This window comes from Pinus tabuliformis, chromosome Q, assembly GCF_031772625.1.
Source record: "Pinus tabuliformis cultivar Carrire ecotype Pingquan chromosome Q, CPIR1, whole genome shotgun sequence".
Lineage (NCBI taxonomy): Eukaryota > Viridiplantae > Streptophyta > Pinopsida > Pinales > Pinaceae > Pinus > Pinus tabuliformis.
In genome coordinates, this window is record NC_142296.1 from 1,061,796,751 (window position 1) to 1,061,819,597 (window position 22,847).

Consider the following 22,847-nt stretch of genomic DNA (forward strand, 5'->3'; position numbering starts at 1 on the left):
TGCTTATTACATGGTATTTAAAGAACAATGTTACATGTATTCATTTTTGATCATGCTACCATTGATATTTTTAAATACATGTTAAGAAATTTGCTTTGATATTCTAAATGTGATATGAGTTATACACATTATTTTGATTAACTATTTAATCAAAATAATCATCTTGAAATATTTTCATTTCCATTGGTGTTTGAGAAATCTATATTTTCATTTACTAAGGAAAATCATTATAGATCACATCTAGATAAATGTTAAACAATCTCGGGTTATAGAGTAGATTAATGCATATGTTTTACATTTGATTCATTGCTGCAAATCCATCTATTTCACTCCACTATAAGCATTACACATTCATTCAATCACCTTTCATTGGGAAACTGGTCCCACTATATATAGTCGGAGCCACTATCTAAATGGAAAAGGAGATGTCTTAAGGTCTAGACTAGGTTGTTTTTCCCCATGTTGATGCAACGATTTTCGAGGCCTCAACACTTTTGGTGCTAGAAGGAGGGCCTACAGACTATGAATGGAAATTAATTCCAATCCAAAAACAAAAGGCCATTCCAAGAGTCATTTCCCCTCCAAATCTCCTACAACTTCCAGATCCCCTCCAAAATCTCCTACTTTTAGATAAGGAGTTGTACAATCACCTCCCAAGTCTCCTAGAATACTTCTTGAGTTAATCCCTGTATATTTTACTCTAGAATCACATGAAATTACAACTTTGATAAAGAAATTGGAAGATGTCTCCATTTTAGCTGAAAATCCTGAATCATCCGAAGTATATGAAGGAAGTATAACTTCTATTTTTCACGGAATTGGTGTTTTGACTTGGTCCTGAAGTGAAAAACTTTGCATCTCACCATTTGAATTTCCACTTAAATCTCACTGAACGAAAACTACTACATCAAATTCCCAAGCATCTACTAGTGATATCACCTCATTCTCTCATTCATAAACATCTCCATTTATTCCTTTTTCATTTCCTTTTTCTCTACCGATTAGTTCATCTATTTCCATTTCCTCAACACAAACAACTAGTATTGCCTCAAGCAGTACTATCACAGCTTCCAGTTCTTCTTTCATCACATCTGCCTCCCCAATTGTTAGAATGGAAGCTAGAGCATGGCCAAATTTGGGCGCTGTTCAAATTACAACATCACTTCATCCTCTACCAAAACATCTTCAAAGATGGCTTCCCAAATTCATTCCTGATGATGGGTTACCTGCTGAAGCGCACCTTCATAATTATATGCTAGCCATTAATCTGAATGAGGTAGTTGAAGAAGACGTTGTTGTTAGATTATTCTCGTACACTCTTACATGATCATCAGGGTCTTAGTACTTTTCATTACCAGCCAATTCTATTACTAGCTGGGATATTTTTGAAGAACAATTTTTGGCTAAATTTGGTGATGATCACTCAACCACATCTCTTATCAATGACCTTTCCAATTTAAAAACAAATTCAGGGGAAAAGATAAAAGATTTCAATTCTAGATTTAACAAATTGTTAAATAAAGTCCCAACTACTTCTAGACCTGGTATCGATGTACAAATTTAATAGTATATTTCATCTCTTCCTTATAATGTAGCATTTTTTTGTAGATAGAGCTAATAAAAATACCTTGGTAGAAAAAATGAAAGAAGATGTGTCTGTAGAGAAGGGGATAAATGCATTATAAAAGAAAAAATTTCAGGAAGATAGAAAATTAGAAAGAGTCACATTTAAGGATGAATCTAAAAAGAAAGCACTTAAATATCCCTTTTATCTTGAAGGCTTGCAACAAGTCCTTAAAATTTTTTCTAACGAGATGGTAGAGATAAAAAAACAGGTAGCTAAATCTTCTTCCAAAAAACATTTTAGAACATACAAAAAAAATCAATTACCTAATCCACAACCTCCAAACACGATCTCTAATGCATAAACTGATGATGAAGATGAGGAGGAAGCAACATTTTCTGTTGATGAATCCAAATATGAACAAATTGTTGAGTTAAATGGAATGTGGGATTTTATTCTTCCTATTTCTGATAGTGAAAATGAATATGAAGCATTAATTGTTGGCACAAGAAGTAAATGTCTAGTTGATCCTATACAACCAATTCAAAACAGAAACCTTCAAGTTCCACTCAAGCAATTCCGTCTTCATCGAATTCTTCATGTTCACCTAGAACCTTAGTAGTTTAAGATACTATTGAGTACAATATAGTTGAGGATATGAAGAAAATAAAAGAAAACATTTCCCTTCATGAACTCACTAAACTCAAATAACAACAAAAATTTTTACTTAAAGAATTGAACGCAATACCTGCTTCTCCTCTTCCTACTGTTATGGTATCCAAAGCTTCTAACAGAAAGGGTAAACCTCCATTTCATTCATTATTTGATTCCTCTAATGCTATTATGATAGGTGACAAGTATAATTCACATACCCCTCCTTTTCTTTTGACTTTTGAAATATTTAATAAAAATGTACATAACTACTTAGTAGATTCAAGGGCTTCTTCGAATATCATGCCATATTCAGTTTATCTAAAATTAAACATGTTACCCCAGAAAACTGCAGTTCACATTGTGCAACTTGATAGGGCAAAATTCAAAGTCATAGGAGAAATGAATTCAGTTCTTATTAGATTATCTTTGAATCCCGACGTTTATCAAATAACTGATATACTAGTTGCTGATATCCCAGATTTTTATGGTTTAATTCTTAGTAGAGATTGGTTAGAAAAAATACACGGTTATTTTTCCATTGATTTGTCTCACTTATGGCTCCCATTTAATGGAAAGTTGAATAAAATTAGAATCAACCGAGAAAAACACATGAAACATTCGGTAACAAATTTCGAAGGTGAAAATGAGGGAGTAGCATTTAATAACAACACTCTTGGAAAATACTCTACTGAATCATTTTTTGATAATTTTAAAGAACAAACGTCACCATTTGTGAGTAATTCAGTAACTTCTCAAATTGAAAATTTTTCATAGATAGACTTTTCAAGATGTGTAAAAATGCTAGAAAAACCATTAGTTAATTCTTTATTCTGGACATTGTATTTTGATGGGTTGAAATCAAGTGATGGTGCAGGAGCAGGTTGCATATTGATTAATCCTGAAGGTTGGAAGACAATGCTGACTTGCAGATTGGAATTCAAATGCACAAATAATATTGCAGAATATGAAGTATTGGTCTAAGGTATGTACAAAGCAATTAGCCTTAATGTTAGATACCTTCAAGTTTTTGGAGATTCAGAAATTGTAATTAAACAAGTAAGAAACACGATGCATTGTATCTCTACATACTTGTAGCATTATTAGTCTTTGGTTCAGTCTCTTGCTTCACATTTTTTAGCATTTAACATGTCTACTATTCCTAGGATTCATAATGCCAATGCTGACCTTCTTGCTAATGTTGCATCAAAGTTGATCCCATTCGAAGATTATAGTCCCGATAGATTTTTTGTAGAGTTAATCTTTAGACCATCCATTCCTGATAATATCACCAATTGGTGGGTATTTAATGATGATGAAGAGATTTTAAGTTTCTTAACTTCTGAAAAATCATACAATGACCAAATAATTGATGAGGATGAACACAATGATAAATTAAAACATAAAATTGATGATAATACCATACCCAAATTTCTAGTAAAACTTGAGGATCTATATGATTTAAAAGACAGATTTAAAAGAGTTACTAATTCAAAAATACAGAGTTCAACTTTGAGATTTGAATTAATAAACCTTGGGACAGACCTTAAACCTCAGAACATCAATTTAGCACTTGATCTCTCGTCTGAAGAAAGATTACCCTTCATTCATTTGTTAAAAAAAATAAGGATATCTTCGCTTCGAGTTACAAAGATCTCAAAAAATTTGACACCTCCATCATTCAACACACAATTTAGATGACCTCTAATGATAAACCTGTTCAACAAAAATTAAGGAAAATTCATCCGAACTTAGAAAATCAAATAAAAATGGAATTGAATAAACTCCTTAAAGCTGAAATCATTTTTCGTGTTAGGCATTCAATATGGGTTTCCAACTTGGTACCTATTAGGAAGAAAACCGGTGATATTCACATTTGTATGGATTCTAGGAATCTCAATAAGGCTATTCAAAAGGATATTTTCCCGCTACCCACTATGGAACAAATTTTACGATTAGTTGCTGGTTTCAAACTTATGTCTTTCCTTGATGGTTTCTCAGGATATAATCAAATCATAGTCCACCCAAATGATAGGCTAAAGTCTACTATCATAACTAACTGGGGAACTTATGCCTACCAAAAAATGCCATTCAGTTTAATAAACACAGGGGCCACTTGCCAACGAGCCATGGATATAGCTTTCAAAGGTTTGTTAAATAAAATGGTTGTTTTTTATTTGGATGAAAATCCGTTTATTCAAAGAACAAAAATAATCATTTGCAGGATTTAAGACAAATTTTTGAACACTGTAAAAAATATGGGATTTCATTAAATCCGAAAAAGTAAATTTTTTTCTCTTAGTGAAGGGAAACTTTTTGGATTCATTGTGTAAAAAATGGAATTTACAATGACCTTGTTAGAATAAAAGAAATCTAAAAAATTTCTCCACCATATAACAAAAAAAGCATGCAATCATTTTTTGGATAGATCAATTTTGTCAAAAGGTTTGTCCCTGATTTCTCACAAATTATTTTTCTGTTATAACAAATGATTAAGAAAGACACAGTTTTTAAATGGGGTCATCATGAAAATAAAGCATTCGATTTAATCAGATAGAAAATTATCAATGCTCCTTCTTCAAATACTTTGAATTTCTCCGATCATTTCATCTTATATACCTTTGCTTCTTCAATGTCTTATTGCCGATGTTTTGACACAAATTGATAATCAGAAAATTGAAGCACCCATCTCTTTTTTCAGTTCAATTTTTCAGGGTGATGAATTGAATTATTTAGAAGTAGCAAAAAAATCATTTGTTGTATATAAATCTGTAAATCATTTTAGACCTTTTCTTTTAAAAACATACATGAAATTAATAGCCCCATTCCCAACAGCGAGGAAATTACTAATGTAGAAAGAATTAGGAGAAAAGAGAGAAAATTGAGTAACAAATCTGCAGGAGTACAACATTGAAATTAAACCAACTAAAATTGTTAGAGGGAAAGATTTTTGCAGGCTACTTATAGGAGAATCCAACATACCAGCCGAAGGGGACACAAGTAACAATGAACACATTTCTGGGGTAAGTGTAATTGATACTGAGTCCCAATACGCTGATTTAATTTTTTATTTTAAAAATGGATATGATCCTCCCCAAATCAATCATAAAAGAAAAAGAGCTTTACGATTAAAAGAAAGTAATTATGAGATTGTTGATAACGTGTTATTTAGGAGAAACTATGATTCCATATAGTTAAGATGCCTTGAAAAGTCTGAAGCACAAACAATTTTGTTGGAACTTCATGATGGACCAGCAGCTGGACACTTTGGAGGAGATACCACTACACACAAAATCTTACATGTTGGATACTACTAGCCTACTCTCTTCACATATACCCACGCATACGTAAGGAAATGCAAAACATGCCAAACTGCTTTTGGAAGACAACGAAAACCAACCTTTCCTCTGCAGTCAGTCAACATCGAACAACCTTTCGAACAATGGGGACTGGATATCATAGGTGAGATCATTCCTCATTCTTCTAAACAACATAGATATATTCTGACTACTACATATTACTTCACTAAGTGGGTGGAAGCAATTCCGCTAAAGGTAGTCAATTCTGAATCTGCTATTGAATTTATTGGTAAATTTATCATGACAAGATTTGGTTTTCCTTCTACACTTTTATTTTAGAATGCATATTATTTTTCGGGTACCAGTATGATTGAATTTGCAATTAGGAGAGGTTTTAAACTCAAATATTCTGCTAATTACTATCCCTAGGGAAACAGTTTGGCATAATCCACTAATAAAAATCTCCTTAGAATAATCAAAAGAACTGTAGATCAAAATCAAAGAAACTGGCACAAAGCTTTAATATTTGCTCTATGGGCTGATAGGATAACTCAGAAGGCCTCTATAGGAACTTCTCCATTCAACTTAGTATATGGGAAGGAAGCCATCATTCCATCACATTTATCTCTTCCTTCATTAGCCCTAGTTCAATTTATTGAAGAAACACCTTCTTCTTCCTTGCAATTAAGAAATTCACAAATCCTAAAACTAGAAGAAGAAAGGGAAAAGGCCAAACTCACACACACCAAACATCAATAGATGGTGAAAGCTTCTTTTGATGCAAGTTCAGTCACACAAAGATCCTTCCAAGTTGGAGATCTAGTTCTCAAGTGGGAGAAAGCACACAAAGAAAAAGGGAAACATACCAAATTTCAGAAATTATGGCTTGGTCCATTTCAGATTGTTGAACATATAAGCCCATATAAATTTATACTTCAAGATTTATTAGGAAAGAGAGATTCTCCCTGTAAATGGGCTCATCTTAAAGAAATTATTTAAAAAAAAAAGTAAAAATAAATAAATAAATAAATAAAAATCTGTAAAAAATCACTTCCATTGTACATCCCGTTGCAATTATTTTTCCTTTACAGATTTTGTTAATAAAAATGTTAATAGTACTTTATTGACTTTTCAAACATCTCTCAAAGTTGTTTTTCATTTTTTCATTTTGAAGGTAGGAATTTTAAAATAAGTGGTTACCAAAATTGAAAACTAGATAAAAATTATATAACTTTGAAAATTTTCCATTAAGTTGTGAAATCTTTTAAAAACCTCAAAAATTATATCCTTTTACTCTAGTTTCATTCAAAAATGTTATCCTTAAAATGTAGAGACTGTCTTACGACTAAAGCACTTTCAACTTACATTTGTCATCCAAAACTCTTAAGGAGTCAATGATCCTCCCCATCCATTAAAAATATATTTTTTAGAGTGTAATTCTAAATATAATAAATCTAAAAAGATAAAAGGTCTCATCATGAACCTGATTACCATGATCATAGGGAATCAATTAAATTGACATTACCATACTAAATACTAAATCAGGGTAATGACTTATGATTTTTTGAATTATAAGACAAGGAGTCTCATCATGAGCCAACTTGTTCAGTTTGATTGTTACTAGTGAATGACATTGTTGTTATCTGGTCACCAAAGCAGGACAATGGTTTTTTAGCATCAGTTAAAACAAAAAAGAAAAGAAAAGAAAAATAAACTTACCTCTAATTATTGCACTATTAAATGGATGGGACACTAGATTGTTGTTGGTTAAAAGGTAACCCTGTTGAGGCTATGAACGCTTGCTGGCAGTAGTGGCTCTACCTGTGACAAATGAGTACACTACAAACTAAGTTGTAAAAGCCCCCCTACTTTATTTTTATAAACTGATTAATGAATGATACAAGTAAATAGGTGTTTTTCATTCATGAAAGGTTTTTAAAAGAAATTGCAATTTAATGAGTTTTATAGTCAGAGTAATTTTATTTATTTAAATGTTTCGAAAAGTATTTTCCACTTCCTAAAATATTTTTATTGAATCTTTGAAGAAATTCGTCATTTATCAGAGATAAACGGTTCTTCTAGTGAATCGCCAATTGTTTTATTTTTCAACAACCTCCATTTTAATATATTATAAATTTCCTATGAAATTTACTATATTAAAATAGGGACCCTTTAATTTTAGAAAAGCCTTTGATTTTATTTCTTAAGAAAAAACAAAAAATTAAAAAATAGAGAACCAACATAAAAATTGTTAATAAAATCCCATAACCAAAGTTTAGTACTTAGGTTTTTTAATTGAAACCCAAGTATTAAGCCTTGATTATCCAAAAACCAAAATTTAAAATAACCCCCGAGACCAAATCTAGGCTTCAAAAAACCTAAAGTATTAAATAGTAATGGGTTATTTAAATAACCATAGTTTTTTTTTTTTAAATTCCCGAAGGTCAAAATATTTACAAACTCTGACTCACAGCTTTCCCACATCACAAAAGTTCCATAAGGCAAAGATCCCTCTGCCAACTCCATTACGATTGCGATATCACCCCAGATCCAACGGTAAAATTAATGCAATTCTACAAATCCCCTGCGTCCGTAGATCACAATGACCGTAGACTTAAGTCTTAGCCTTAACCGATTTTGATATGCAATATAAACCGGACCCGATGGGAAAATTAATCATAATTCATAAAATCCTGCATTCATGGCTATCGCAAATTCCAAAAGGTCTTGCCTCCTGCTTCATGCCGATTGTGATATGTGATATAAGGATCAAACTCGACACATAACTTAAAAGTTATCTATAAAATTTCACATCCGGATCCTTCGAAACTTTCATAGTCCCACCCGTTCCTTTGCCTCCGATCCGAATGCCAATTGCAATAATACGAAAAACCCAACTTGTATTGTAAAAATAAATGGCTCAGATCTAATCTGTCTGAATCAATGACAGAGAAGATTTCAGACCCCCCTGCGCTCAATTTTGAGTTTCTCAAAGGGGTGGTTCGAAAAGTGGTTTTTCTGTCCAACCCTATATCTACGTGTCACTCCTTTGTTCTTTCGGATTATGCTCTTCACAAACTACTTAGCTTTTCGAACCCCCTCTGAAAAAAACTGCTAAGCCTCCCCTTTTCATCAATGTTTATTTTGCGATTTGCGATATGACTGTAAAGTCCACCTCTCTTATCACAAAACTCACACCGCATTCTTCTCCATGATGCCTATGTTCGGGATTTATTACACTACATTTTTATCCTGATTTCCTGCAAAACGTGATTTGTTTCAAATGAAACTCGCTTATTAGTCTTATTTATTTTTAGCTTATCGATTTTTGTTTTCCATGTTCAGTTTCATGAAAAAAGAGGACAACTGTGTTGATGATCCAAGTGGATATTGGTGGCCACTTGCCAATTCCACTTAGACCCCCAGCATTGTTTCTTTCAGTTTTTCAGCTTACTTAATTGTAGCACAGTTTACTACTTTTAGCAATTTTTCGGGTCCTGAACTTTCGGAGCCGTTTTGAGGCCCTAAAATACTTTTTTTGGGAAAACTGGGAGCAACATGGGTCCATGGACCGATGTTTCTCTTCCCAAAGTTATATTCCTTGGATAGATCTTTCTAATGAGCTATTGTGCATGTCAAATGGAGATCGTATGCCAAAGTTATGACCCCGGGAAGTTGATGTACCAATTTACCCAAACGAGGACCACAGTTTAGCGTTTCATCTCCTAGGGTTAGGTTTTTGGATGTTTAGGGTTTTCCATTGTTTCTCAACAATAAATAATCCTTCAAGCCTTATTGTATCACAGTTCAGAGGTATGTAGCTGCCACATCTCTTCTCATAGATGAGCTACCATTGCCCTAGCTAGTTTATTTGCATTTTTGTTTGTAAGAATATTTTAGTATTTTATAGTAATGAAATGAAGTATTATTTCTTCTACATCTCTGTATGTATGGTTATATTCGTAATTTGTTACGTTCCTATTTGAATTTGGATCAGTGGTATCAAAGCGGTTTGCTCTTTCTCTGTCTTTATTTGCATGTCCCCAACAAGGTTGGGATATAAGGAGTTAGGGCTTGAACTAGTCAAACCTTTGCAAGACCAGCCTCAAATCTCGATGGCCTCTTGTGGCGGATGAAAAGAAAGACAAGAGGGTAGGAGATCATATCAAAATCTTGCTCAAAGAGGCCCTCGAGTGACAAAGGAATGCAATGATGGACAACTTTGCCCAGATCCTTCAGTGGATACCCAAGAGCGACACATCTACTTCCAGCAGCTACTCTGGAAGCGCCACACCCTTTAAGGTACAAGCTAACTTTGAAATTCTCATATTTGAGGGTGAGATAGATACAAATGCCATAGATAAATGGTTAAATATGATAGAATGGTATTTTTTTGTTCATTATTTTTCTGGATGGGAAAAGATTACTTTCTCTCTTCTCAAAGCCACCCCCCACATCAAGGATTGGTGGGAAACCTACTGCGAGCAGAAGGATGAAAGTACGACCTCACTATTTTTGGCTGCACCCACTTGGAATTCATTTTGGGTTGCCGTCAAGGAGCAGTACTACCATGTCAGAAGCTATGGGTATCAATACATAAAGTGGACCATGTTGCGGCAGGGAAGGGACCAAGACATGCCGAAGTTTGCAACTATTTTCCATAACCTTCACACAAAGTTGGGTATCAAGGATTCAGAGAAAAATTTGGTACTCAAATACCATGACTACCTACACAAGTACATCGAGGATGAAATAGAATTCCTGGACATGCTTGCTCGGCACGACATACTGATGTGCTGTCAAGATTGAGCAAAAGTTTAAACAAAAGAAGTGAGACTTTCTATCTGCGAATCTGAAGCAAGGGAAAGGTTCCCTCAAATCACAAAACAAAGGACAAAGCCAAGGCGGGGTGGCCCAGGACAACCCGCCAAAGCCGCAAGTAAAGAAAAACATTGCGAAGCTGAAGAAGGACAAGAGAAAGTGGTGTGAGTTCCATAAGAGCTCCACTCACAACACAAGTGAGTGTCGGGCCAAGCAGTCACTTGTGGCCGAGCTAAACATTTCAGAATCAGATGCATGTTCCGACTCTGAGTCAGAACCCGACAAGTGGAATGACAAAGGGAAGCATATTATCGATGTAGAGCCTAACGCCATTGTTGCCACCACGAAGATCCAGAAGGAGGAACCTGAAGATTCAAAGGAGGAGGAGCACCTCTTCTACTCCTAGATGTGGGTAAAGGGCTCCCCGTTATAGTTCATTGTCGACAGTGGGAGCCAAAAGAACCTCATTTTGGCAGAGGTTGTGAAGTGGTTGGTCCTACTGACCACAACACATCCACAATTATACACCATTGGGTGGCTTCACCAAGGACGGGATCTTCACGTGAGCCAACAGTGTCACCTTCCATACAACATCAAGCCCTTCATGGATGAGGTATTATGTGATGTTGCTCCCCTTGATGTTTGTGATGTATTATTAGACCAACCATACTTGTGGAAGAAACATGCTGTGTATGAATCAAGGCCTCGTGATGTTATTGTTACTTTGGGAAATAAGTTGTACATGATACTGGAGGTAGCACCGCCTATCGCCATCTCTTTGGTTACTGCAAAACAATGCAATAAACTCATTTCCAAAATCGGGAAATTTGTTTTCCTAATGATATGCCCTCAAGGAAAGAAGAAGATGGTGGCCACGACCCCCAGACAGGACTCCTTTGCATGAAAACTATAGATGGACAAGATCGTGGAGGAGTACTAGGACATATTCACCTCCCCCGCAAGGGTTCCTCTGCACTGTCAGGTCAAGCACTCCATCGACTTGACCCCAGGTGCACCGCTGCCCAATGAACTAATCTATCGGCACTCCGTCTTGGAGAATGATGAAATCAAGAGGCAGATTAAGGAGCTTCTGCAGAAAGGTCACATATGTCCGAGTTCATCACCCTGTGGGAGCCTGATCGTGTTGGTACAGAAGAAGGATGGGACTTGGAGACTCTGTATTGACTATTGGGCACTGAACAAGATCACTGTTCATAATAGGTACCCGATCCCATGGATTGATGACCTCCTGGACCAACTGAAGGGGGAAAATATTTTAGCAAGATCAATTTGAAGTCAGGATGTCACCAGGTACCAATCAAACCCTCCGATGTGTGGAAGACTGCCTTCAAAGCCAAGGAGGGTCTTTTCAAATGGTTGGTTATGCCTTTCAGGTTGATGAATTCTCCTGCAACTTTCATGAGGCTAATGGGTGACATCTTGCGGCCATTCACCAACTCATTTGTAGTGGTATACTTGGATGACATCTTGATCTTCAACCAAAGTTGGGAAGAGCACCTCCACCACATCCGACAGGTTCTCCAAACACTACAGTAACACAAGTTATGTGCCAATTTGGAGAAATGCACTTTTGGAATGGCCCAGGTTCAGTATCTGGGATGCATTATTGATGAATGGGGGGTGCATGTGGATCCAACCAATATCTAAGTCATTCGGGATTGGCCATCTCCAACCACTCTGATAGAGCTCTGCAGCTTTTTGGGTCTTTCCAACTTCTACCGCAGGTTCATGTTAGGATTTTCTCATATTAGTTGGCCCTTGAGTCAAGTCACCAAGGGAGGAGCGAAAGAAAAATTCTTTTGGTCCGAATCTCAACAGAAGGCATTCACAAAGTTGAAACATCGCCTCTGCTCGACACCAGTGCTCGGATCACCAGACTTGCAACAACCATTTGAGGTCGAGACAGATGCCTCTAATTATGCTATCGGGGCAGTCCTTACTCAACACGAGCATCCAATGGCATATCACATTGAGACACTTTCAGACATAGTCCGGAAGTATCCCACTTATGACAAAGAGATGTATTCCATTGTGCAAGCCTGCCGACAATGGAAGCATTACATTTTGGGGAAGGAAACGATCATCCACACAGAGCACTGGGCCCTGCAGTTAATACAGACCCAAGGGAAATTGTAGAATGATCACCATTAGAAGTGGTCCACATACCTGCAACAGTTCCATTTGAATATCAAGTATAAGAAGGGTAGCACCACTAATGTTGCAGATTGCCTCAGTCGACCACCGATCATGGTGTTAACCACAATGCTTAGCTCTTGTGGGCATGTGACTTCTAATTGGCCACTTCTCTACAAAAGCGACCCAGAATTCGGCCACACATACCAGACACTCTTTGAGGGTTAGCATGTTCCAGATTTTCACCTCCAGGATGCCCTGTTATGCCACCTGGGTCACCTTTTTGTTCCTTCAAGCGAGCATGCCAAGATGATTTGGGAAGCACACTACAGTTGGATTGCTGGGCATTTCGGTGTTGAGAAAATGGTGGTAGTATTGCAAAATTATTTCTATTGACCGAATCTTCGACAAGATGTCGAGAAGTACATCAGATCATGCACTGTCTGCGCCATTGCCAAACCGACCATCAAGAAGCTAGGCCTCTATACCCTGCTTCCTACCCCTAGTCAACCTTGGGACTCCATCTCCATGGATTACATATCGGGCCTTCCTTCTACTAAGCATGGAAATGACTGTGTTTTTGTGGAAGTTGATAGGTTCTCGAAGATGGCCATTATGGCAGCCTGCAAGAAAAATATCACAGCAGAAGCCACTACTAAACTCTTCTTTGAACAAGTGTGGGTACACTTTGGGATCCCACAATCTATCATCTCAGACTGGGACAACAGGTGCCTCAGTACATTTTTGTCCAGTCTCTGGTCGATGTGAGACACCAAACTCACTAAGTCCACAGCCTTCCATCCCCAAACTGATGGCCAGACAAAGGTTGTCAACAGGATGATTATACACATTCTGCGCATATACAACTCAAAGAATCCACGCACATGGGATGAGAGCCTCCCCTATGTTTAGCATAGCTATAACCAGGCTCTCCATAACTCGACTGGCCACAACCATTTTTAGGTGGGCTTGGGATTCCAGCCACTATGTCCCATTGATGTGGCCATGCCATTTGCAACTACTCAGGTAGATTCAGCTCATGTGCAGTCCGAAACAGATAAGACAAACAAATTCATTGAGCACATCCAACATATTCTCCAGCAGGTCCACGACATTCTAGAGAAATCAAATGCCAAGTACAAGCAGTGACATGATCAACATTGGGTGCCACACAAGTTTCAGGTGGGTGGCAAAGTCTAGTTGCATTTGAAAAAGGAACACCTTACCGGATCCTATCAAAAACTCAGACCACTCCGATATGGTCCTTACATCATTATCAAGGTTGTGGGAGACAATGCATTTGAGCTTAGCATTCCCCCATTCCTTGGACTGCACCTAGTGTTCAATGTGGACGGCCTTTGACCTTACTTTCCACCATTACTAGACACATCCGATATTGCATAACAACTCACACCCACAAATTTAAATCCATATTGCATGGAACAAGCAGAAATTGATCGGATCATGGACACACATGTCAAGCACACTCGCTAGCAGAAGATCCAACTGTATCGAGTTGTCAAAGTAGGCTAACTTCTTCACCAGGGACCAAGTTCAGCAGAAGTTTCCTCATCTCATGGAGGAACTCAACGCAATGGGGACCATTGCTTCCTAAGGGGGGAGGAATGATCCAGGTGGATATTGGTGGCCACCCGCCAATTCCACTTGGACCCCCACCATTGTTTCTTTCAATTTTTCAGCTTCCTTAATTGTAGCATAGTTTACTATTTTTAACAGTTTTTTGGGTCCCGAACTTCCGTAGCCATTTTGAGGCCCTAAATGATGTTTTTTGGGAAAACTGGGAGCAACATGGGTCCATGGACCGATGTTTCTCTTTCCAAAGTTATAGTCCTCGGATAGATATTTCTAACGAGTTATTGTGTGCTTTGAATGGAGATTGTATGCCAAATTTATGACCCTGGGAAGTTGATGTACCAATTTACCCAAACGGGGCCCACAATTTGGCGTTTCATCTCCTAGGGTTAGGTTTTTGGATGTTTAGGGTTTGCCATTGTTTCTCAACAATAAATAGGACTTCGAGCCTCATTGTAACACATTTCAGAGGCATGTATCTGCCACATCTCTTCTCAGAGATAAGCTACCATCGCCCTAGCTAGTTTATTTCCATTTCTATTTGTAAGCATATTTCAGTATTTTACAGTAATGAAATGAAGTATTATTTCTACTACATATCTGTATGTATGGCTATATCTGTAATTTGTTGCATTCATGTTTAAATCTGGATCAATTGATAAGTGGAAGTTTAGTTCAAATAGACAGACAAACATCCAAATAATTCGATGGAACAAAAAAAGTCGATAAAGACAACAAATCACATTCAGAAATTCCTACCAAAAAATTGTTTTCCTTTAAGCATTATTGAAGGGATTTGTTTAAATGCATTCAATGCTTTGCACAATACATTCAGTCATTTTTCTGCTATTTAAGCTTGCTTGTTGTATGAAATTATGGTCCTGAGTTTTATGAAGAAAGGTTTACGAAATATTGCACTATTCTACTTTCATACTTTTCTCAATAGAATGACTAGAAATTTGTTTTAGGAATTTTGCTAAAGAATTTTGAGAAGTTGCATTTCTGTAATCCTGAAATCATCTTTGTGAGAAGGACTAAACTACTTCTATTTCTTTTATGAGCCGAGCAACATGAATCTGGTATTTCTATCTTTGTACCTCTATTTTTTTCATAAATAAATAGTGAATTTATCTTTTCAGATTTCTTATTACATGGTATTTAAAGAACAATGTTACATGTATTCATTTCTGATCATACTGGCATTGATATTTTTAAATACATGTTAAGCAATTTGCTTTGATATTCTAAATGAGATATGAGTTATACAAATTATTTTGATTAACTATTTAATCAAAATAATCATCTTGAAATATTTTCATTTCCTTTGGTGTTTGAGCAATCTATATTGTCATTTACTAAGGGAAATCATTATAGATCACATCTAAATAAATGTTAAACAATCCTAGGTTATAGAGTATATTAATGCATATGTTTTCCATTTGTTTCATTGCTGCAAATCCATATATTTCACTCCAATATAAGCAATAGTCCACAGGAATGCGATGGTTGGTGCAACGAATGTAATGAGGGGGATATGTATAATATCCATTGGAATAGTCCACAAGGATGCAACAATGTTAATAGAAATTACAACATGTTCTGAATATGATAAGTACTAAAATAACCGAAATAGTTAAACTAATTTACCATAGATGAAAGAAAACATGAATTACAACCATTCACATAATAGTCTTACAAATATCCATAATCCATGCATGAAGAATGTGCTGGCCCATAGGGCTTCTTACATTAAGTAAAGTTTCCAAGAAAATGTATACAATGAACATCACTAACTCCAATAGTGGAGCGTTGGAGCCACTCCATGCTCCTCAAAAGAACTAGCTTGTTTCTCTAATGCCTTGTGGGAGGAGCGTAGGTGAAAATTCCTTTGCTCTTACAATGAGGGTGTATATATAACAATGAGGAAGTGATGTTTCACCTTCCTTATGACTCTTCATCTACCCTCATGACTGTTTGACTTCCTATGAACTTTCAAATTTACATGACTCTTCATATTCCATACATGTGCTTTGGACTTCCACTTTACAATACATTTTCAAAACATAATTTACATCATTAACCACAATGGTGTGGCATGTGACAACTCATGACATGATTTGACATGACACTGTTGACATAGACTGTTTGATGATGTGGCAAATGTCAAGCCACTGTTGCTACTGTGTGCTATAGGCCTGCTTGAGAATGATCTTCTTTTCACCTCCTCATGGCTTGGTGATAAGGGACCTTCAATGATCCCAAGTCTTGAATAGTGATCGAAAACTGGTGTCCCTTTTCTTTCTATTGATTGATCAACTTGTGTACTCACATACAAGAATGTCTTTCATCATGTTTCACTCCTTCATCTCCTTCTTCATTATCTTGCCATGGGATAATAAGGTACTTGTTTCTGCAATTCACTCATGATGAGATGACATCAGTTTGAAAACCCCCTATTCTAAGATTTTGCATGTTGATCCATTGATTAAGCCAAAACCATATGGAAGGCTGAGAAAAGGGCTTAGTGATTGTGTAGTTGTGCAGTTTACATAGTCAAGAGGAGCCTTGAGCCCTGCGACTGCACAATGCACAATTCAGGTTGTGTTGAGGTGATAAACTGTGTAGTTATGAGGGTTAGTTGACGGGGTGATGGGATGAGCACTAGGTGAGCACATTTCATAGTTATAGGAGATAAGGGAGGTTGTGCCATTTCACAGTTCAAGAGTGCATGGATGAGCTTGAGGCTAGAAACTTCACATCACAGTTAAGGCTAGGTCGGGAGAAGGAATTGCATAATTATGGGAGTCAAGGTCAGGTCTTGAGCACAAAAAATTCACAGTGCAGCAGTCTTGGGAGGTACGAACTATGAATTGCGTATTTCCAAGAGGAAAGGTCAATATAGAGGTCTAAGACTAAGCAATGTGTAGTTTGGGGAGGGCAGGTGAAGCTAGGTTGCTTGGTCAAGAAGTTTTCCAAAAAATGACTAAATGCGGGATCAGTGAGGTTGATGTGAATAGTGATAAGACTTTGAATGTGATCACACACTTATAAAATTGACGAAAAAAAAAATATATCATTCAGGACACATGACAATGCATTTCCCTATGTGTGACAACTTTATGACAAGTGCGACACTTAACATACACTTTGCGACGACCGTGCTTAAAACTTTGGAAATGAGTGCGACGAGTGTTTACATGGTTATAAAAACTCATTTACACAAAGGTGACCTCTTTAAACCACCAGAATAGACTTATATACATGATGCAACAACAAACATGCAAAAATACAACATTTTTCCTATCTTGGAAAGGGGACAAAAACTCCTCAAGAAAACACATGCAATGAGTTTCAAAGTTTGCAACGATAATGTACAAGACCAAGGAAGGCTCCGTAATTGATCATAAGAAAAAATTTTGGAGGGCGTTGTAGCAACGAAAACAAGACGATTAAGGGAAATTTATTCCAAAAACCCCAACCCTTTCTAGCAGTCAACCATCACTCTTCTTTGGTGACTATGAACATCCTACTCTGACCACAAAATAGTTGAAGAATCCTTTAGGTGAGAAGCCATAAATATTTGAAAAATCTATAGGGGGAGGAGGAACCTATATCACCTACCCAAAACATAGCTGAAAACATGTAGACCAAGATCTTTCCTATCCAAGAAACTAGTGGGGAGGACATAATGAATACTATAAGCCCCACTACTCTCCCACGTTTCCATGGCCTAGCCTCTGAGGACCCTGATACATTCTTGTTCGAGCTTGAATTTGTTGTGGTTTTTAGAACCTGTGATTATACTTGTGATGAATAAAAGATGAATGTTTTTCCTTCCACCCTTAAGGATGCAACCATGTGCTGGTTCATGAGCTTGCCTAAGGGAAACATCACCACATGAGCACAAACGCAACAAGCCCTTGATTAGAAATAAAGGGATTATTGAAAGTATAGGGAGACAAAAGAGGATATATTTAGGATGAACCTAGGGCTATATGAGTCCTTAGAATATTATAATGAAATATTTTAACTTAATTATAGAAGGGCTAACTACACCTTTGACCCTGAGTCGCTGAAGCTTGTACTCCTATGAGGGATTAGGGAAGATGTAATGGAGACCCTTAATATTCTTTCCAGTGGAGATATTTATTAGTTCTTATGAAGACATCAAGACAGTATTCAATAATCATTCTAGGGCTGCAAGGAAGAGGGGTAGGTCTAGTCAAGGCCTGGTTAACTCTTCTCCCTCCAACTCAACCATCAAACATGAGATAGAGAGTATGCTAGAATACTTTAAGAGTGAGATGTTTCACACTTTTTCCTTACATATGGATACTATGCAGATTAAAAGGAAGCAAGAGGAGGCAGAAAGGGCACTAGCTATATTTTTCCCTAGATGCACCAAGAGGTGCCCTAGAAATGAGTGTCCATTGAATGCCATAGGGGTATGTTCTATTTGTGAGGAGAAACATGCAACAAAAAAATGATCCTCTCTTCCACGCTTGAAGGTTGTTTACCAAGGGGAAAATAATGGCTTGGAGCAACCGTTCTTCATCAATCAAAGGACGCCATAAGGCTCTCGACCATACCAGAAAGGCATGTAGGGTGCACATTATCCTTCTTTCAATCCAAATTAGAATGCACCCTTCTATCCTTGGTATCCTCCAACACCCTCATCTTGGTCCCTGCATTGTCCTTGGACATATATTCGTTAGTATCCTCCTCATCCAGTCAATCTAGCCTTCCAACCATATCAACCAAAACCTCCTCAATGGGGAAACCCTTCACAAGGATTGAGGCCCCAGGCAACCCAACCTCCTGCCTTGTTACCTCCTCCTCTATCTCAACCACAACTAACCCACAATATCCCACCTAAGTAACCTCATATGCTTTCCCAACCTAATCCGAACGTAAACAAGTAGGCCCAACATGTTTATAATGGGGAAACATCTTATCCTGCTTATGTTGTGGACATCCAAGAGATCGACTTGAGGTTTGGGAAGGTACTTCTAGATGCTCACCCACATTATCCACCTAAAGATCTTGAAGAAGAGAAGGAATAAAATACCCCTCAAGCCAATATACTTTCCTATCTTGAAAGGTTGGTCCAACCTAAAGATCACGCCCCAAAAGAAGATGAACTCCTAGGAGAATTGAAGAACTTATTTGTTAAGATACCCCTTCTCTAGGCCATCAAATATGTTCCCATTTACAAAATCTTATCAAGGAAGAGTGTTTCAAGAGGCCTAGAAGAAGAAAGAGAGATTCCCCCACTATTAATGTTGTTAGGCAGTTGTATGATCTAATGTTTTGGAGGGTTATCTCTCCAAAGTACTTAGATCCCAGTAGCCTAGTAGTGGATGTGTAGATTAACAATATTATATTACCTAACACATTGATTGACCTTGGGGTTGTAGACAATGTCATGACCAAGGAAACCATGTTGAATGTCAACCTCCAAGTAGCCTTGAGAAAGACCACTACAATGCTACAACTTGCAAATAGATCCACAGGAGCCCTAGAGGGAGTTATTGAGGATGTAATGGCATCCATTGACTCTTAGGAATATCCCACATATTTCCTTTTACTACAACACAAAACTCATTTTAATGGGTACTGTTTGGTCAATTTAGAGTGTCCTAAATTGCTATATTAATTGTCAATCCGAGAGTCGTAAACTGTTGAAGTGTGGTGCACTATATGTGCAAGGTAACCTAATTCTTACTTTTTGTCGTTTCTAATTTTTTTCTATTTTGTTTCGGGGGTTTTTATCTCTGTTGATTTCCTAGTGTGAGATGGAAATTCTAAAAGGCAAGTATGGATATAAATGTTCAAGGCAATGATGTCCTTTAAAATGATTTCCAAAACTTCAAACTTTTCAAAAAGGTTTTAAGATATGTAATGATGAAATTAATTCCTAAAAGAGAATGAAAATGTGACACTATTCTAAATCAACAAACAGTGAGCTATTGATCATGAAACCTAGTATCCTTGCTGCTGTCTAAGTGTAAAAGAAACTGAACTCAAAGAAATCCAAAACTTGCAAGCGAAGTAAGCTAAAATCAAATTACATCAACTCATATTCTAACACCTAACCATTTGTCTCGCTCTGGCTTTCGAAGGTAATCTTAAACAACTTGAGCAATCTGATATCTAATTTGCAGAAAATAAAACAAGTATCAAACTACACACTCATACTTCAATCCCTCACCATTAGTCTCGCTATGGCTTTTGGAGGTAACTGAAAATGACATGAGCAATTCAATATCTAACTTGCAGAAAAATAAACTAATATCAAACTACACACTCATACTTCAATCCCTCACCATTAGTCTCAATATGGCTTTCGGAGGTAACTGAAAATGACATGAGCAATTCAATAACTAACTTGCAGAAAAATAAACTAATATCAAACTACACACTCATACTTCAATCCCTCACCATTAGTCTCGCTATGGCTTTCGGAGGTAACTGAAAATGACATGAGAAATTTAATATCTATCTTGCAGAAAAGTAAATGAGCAAAACTGAAATAAATAAAACAGTGCTAGAACTAATAACTAAGAAAAATAAATCAGCAGAAGGACAAGAATAATTTCATGTCATTAGTCATTGTAAAACTATGTGCAAATGCCCGGGCTACCTACCGTAATCTGAAACAAAGACAATGATCAGTTAACAGCATTATAAAGCATAAAAAAACTATGGACAACAATCAACGTTAATACCATAAGAAGTGCAATATATACAAGTGAATGATTATGGCATAAGGAAAGTAAAGAAATAAAGCAGGAAACTATACAACAATTAAACAACACCTCGGTGTGTACAGGGGCCCTCTGCACAACCTCGGGCAATCAGCTATCAACCACGAATTGAGCTCATAAACAAAGTCTTCTCATGTATTCAAAATGCAGTCATAACACAGAAATAATGTCACGGCACAGTGGGCTCGTTAATAGTCAAGATTACATTCCAAAAGCTAGCTACTATGCGTATGAGAACGCATTATTTATAACAGAAGATGACATAACTAATTTCCTAAAATCTACGCAGATAAAAGACACGTGAACAACCACGTCCAGGAATCTAGCATCATGGTTGCCGTGAAGATTAAATCCATGGAGGGTGGCTATTGGATTCGGCTTATGGAGCAGTCCACAGGTGTTGATATGTCCCCAGAGATCTAGGAACGACCACGCAAGTCTTCACGTGTTGAAAAACAGAGTCCTGTTATCGTAGAACTCTCCTATTGACCACCGCTTGACCACCTTTGACCACGACCTTTTTTGATGATTTCGACTGAGCCAATAGGACTCGGTCCATGTCCACATCATTTTCAACTTGCCCATGTGGCTCGATTTGGTTGAAGACACCTGCAATATAGACTTTAACAAAATGGCTGCGGAAACTTGAAGCAGTTGCGGAAAGTGACAGGATTCCGCAGCTCAATGAGCAAAAATCTATTTTCAAACAGCAGACACAAAACATAGTTAAAAACCACTTTTATGACTAATATGCAATGATATTGATAGCTGAGGAGGTTTAGGTGAATGGAAAGAAGCTAGAAAAATATGTGGGAAAGATGCAAGTTCAAGGCTCAACAGGTACCCTCTCATTCTAGGGGGACCTTGATTAACCACAGTGGATGCTTACATTACCTGTAGGTCTGGAAAAATGACCATTAAAATTTGGAATCTCGCAATGCAACTTGTATTGTATCCTCCCGCTCAACCCTTGAGTGAGAATGATTTACCTTTGTGGGTAGAGAAAGAGGAAGAGGAATATTGTTATAATTCATCCCTCTACCCAGTTTGTACATTAGGCACTTTTATAAGGAGTAGCCAAGTAGATGAAGATGACCTTATTGATCATATATTGCAGAATCATCATCCTGTTGCCATGCCAATTGATGAGTTAGTGGAATAATCCTTAGGAATGCCAAGGAAAATACATGGGTTGAAATATTCATTGCCAAGTTTGATACATAACATGTTAAGGTTATGGAAATCAGTCCATCCAAAACTCTAAAAATCAACCCTTCCGTCTCAGTAGAGTAAGAAGAGAAACTATGCAATGTATTAAGACATCATCTTGATGTCATTGATTGGGACTATAAGGAAATGAAAGTGATGCATCCCTTGGTTTTTTCCCGTCATATTTAATATGAGGAGGGATGTAAACATGTGCGCCAACCCTAGAGGAGAATGAGACCTGCCCTTAAGGATATTGTGAAAGACGAACTATAATAACTACTAGATGAAAGATTCATCTACCCCATTTCAGATAGAGGGTAGGTATCCCCTCTTGTCACAGTACCCAAGAATAATGTGAAGTGGAGGATATGTGTCGACTATAGTGAAATAAACAAGGCTATAAAGAAAGAGCATTTTCCTTTTCCTTTCATCATCAAGTTTTGGATGGCCTAGTAGGGAAGAAATTATTTTCATTCTTGGATGGATTTAGTGGATATAATTAGATCTAGATAAGCCTTAAGGTTTAGGAAAAAACCACATTTACATGCCCATGGGGGGGCTTTTGCCTATAGATTCCTTCCATTTAGCTTATGCAATGCCCCTGCCACCTTCCTGTGGGTCGTTTTGAATATTTTTGCTTATCTTGTTCATGATAGAGTTGAAATCTACATGGATGACTTCACCGCTTATGAGAATGATTTATGGGAATGTCTTTTCAATATATGTGTTATGAAACCAGCTCACAAAAAGATAGAAAAGAGAGATCCACGCCTTAGAATTCAGCCTCTT